The following is a 2718-nucleotide window of genomic DNA, read 5'->3' on the forward strand; positions in this document are numbered from 1 at the left end:
GAACAGAAAAGTTTCTTTGTGGCAAGATCAGAGACCATTTGGACATAAGAGACCAGCCTACTGGTGCACAAAGTATCCGGCGCACCTCATTGAGACCCCTGGAGTGAGAGAGCTGACAGATTGGAGCTTGTCACATCAGTGCCTCCCTACAGCACATTACAGCGAGACCTTTTGACCACAATTTTTCCCTCATCATCTCCAGGCCAGCACAGCGACTCCGCGAGTCCAGCCATGTTGTGATAGTCCCAGCGACATCCTCCTCCTCCTCCACCACCACCACCACCACCACCACCACCACCACCACTTCCCCCGCCTCCTTCACACACTCCTGGACCCAGTAACCCACGACCCCCCGCCATCAACCCCCCCCCCTCCTCCTCCTCCAACTGGCCAACCACGCCCACCCATCTCGCCAGGGCACATCCGTGACCTTCTCACACACATACCCCCCCCCCCCCTCACCCCCCCCCCCCACTCCCTGCAAACTTCCCTCGTTTTTCTCTGCCAGACAAGAAACCTCTGTTGTTTTCCCTGTTACTGAAGCTTCATGCCCCCCAGCAAGCGAGGATGAAGGGGGAACATGGAGGAAGGGGGGGGGGGGGTGACAACACTACGGAGCCGGCAGGAAAACACAGATCTGACACCCCGGCCCCGACCCCGACGCTAATGACTAGGAGCTGCCTGGCTCTAGTCGTACCTGGGTTCTCCACCACAGCGCGTCTCCAAAACAACCGGGATGCGGCGACACAGGTTGTGGGTGAAGTGGCGACGCCACTCTCGACGACGACGGCGAAACAATGATTTTGATTTTTTTCCGTCTCTGCCAATATAAAATAATTAATTGTCGCGCCGTCGGAGCGTGATTCCTCGTGATGGCTTAGCGGGGGATAGACATTTGACTTGTTAAACGCGGCGTGAACGATCGCAATTGTTCCTGTGCAAAGCCGATGAATCCAGGCTAATATATGCCTGGAGAAGAGCCCTCGGCTGTGATCTTTCAAGGGCCTATACTTTACTATTTAATAGCAATTAAAACAATGCGACCTTTAGCAGCAGTAGAGTTGCGTAGCCTTAATAAAAAATGAGACATTGAAACGTGCATGATGGGTCTGCTATTGACAACTCAGGAGCCTCTTCGGGGGCCGGACTTGAAGCAATAATGTCTCGACTGACTCAAGCTGCTACTCAATTTCACGATTTCTGGCTGCAAAGGCCACGGCGGTATGCTATAGTATATACACTGAATACTATTGGAAATGTGATAGACAACATTAGCCACCGCAGTTGCTCATTAGCAAGCCGCACTTGCTCATGTTGGAATTAAAAAACTGCAGGAGCTAAAGAACGCGGCGAACGACCGAGGGATGATCTTCCGACCTCGGTATGACACCGGCGAACACTCATTCCGCATGCAGCCGCGGATGGAGCCTGTGAATTACAGCTTAATACATGTGAAGGCACAGAACCAGGGTTAGTTCCATTTGTTACATGGCCGCATGAATATGTAAGAGCTGCACGCACGCATATAAAACATTGCAACCCCGCAACACAGCACTTTTCCTGGTAACAATTTCCAGGTATATCCTGGAGGTAACCAAATATAAATGTCATTAATTCAAATCTATTTTTCTATCTGATCAGTATGCAGATAACCTTTATTTCCCCCTGTACGCTTTTTATTCAAACCTCCCTGGCACCTGTTTTAGCGCCGCCCGTGTCTTAAAAGCCTTTGCTGGGTGACACATCCTCGCATGGCTCCCCAGTTATAAAAGCGAGCAGACAAAACGATCCACTTGGTGTTTTGAAACGGCATCGCTCTGATCCTATAGGCTGCGTGGCGACATATGTTGCGGTGATCGGGGCGAGGTGTTCCGTCGCTCCCTCGCACGACTGAGGGTGAGACCGACTGTGTCCCCCCCCCGACGCGAAGGGGTGTGAAGTATAAACGTCTGTTGAATATCGTTAAACGAAACGACGAGGCGAGACGTAGCCAGATGTGGGACACACTTCCTTTCCTCCGCATTTGCATTTATTTATTTATTTATTTTACATTTTATTTTTGTACCTTTTCACATGTGTGGGGGGTCCCCCCCCCCACCCCGCTCGCAAATCCATATTACCGCACGCACTCGGATAAGCCGTGCATAAATACACATCAAATGGCGGGTTTAAAAAAAAATAAAACAGCCCTCTCTTCTAATCCCCAGATAATCTCTGTCTACAGTATGAGCAGTGCTAAATTGGAGTTGAGATCCACAAATGAACATATTTACATCGTCCCATTAGAGATGTGTCCCTCCGCCGGCCCAGAGGCCCTGACGGCCCTTTTATTAAAAGCACTTTAACCCTCGTCCACGCCACTGTGGTTAATGTGCCGCCATACAAATGTATCGCAGTGGACCGCAACACCACATATTAATAAAGCGTCTGTTTTAGTTATTACTGGGTGCAAAGGACATCGCAAATCCTGGATATGGATTTAACAGACTTTTTAAATAAGTGCTTTGCTAGATGTGTGTATGCGTGTGTGTGTGTGTGTGTGTGTGTGTGTGTGTGTGTGTGTGTGTGTGTGTGTGTGTGTGTGTGTGTGTGTGTGTGTGTGTGTGTGTGTGTGTGTGTGTGTGTGAGTGCGTTTGTATGCCGGTTAGGGTGTGGGTGTGTGTGTATGTGTTTGTGTATGTGTGTGTGAGTGTCTCTGTGTGTGTGTCGGCCCTTTTG

This window comes from Gadus chalcogrammus, chromosome 2 (assembly GCF_026213295.1).
Source record: "Gadus chalcogrammus isolate NIFS_2021 chromosome 2, NIFS_Gcha_1.0, whole genome shotgun sequence".
NCBI lineage: Eukaryota > Metazoa > Chordata > Actinopteri > Gadiformes > Gadidae > Gadus > Gadus chalcogrammus.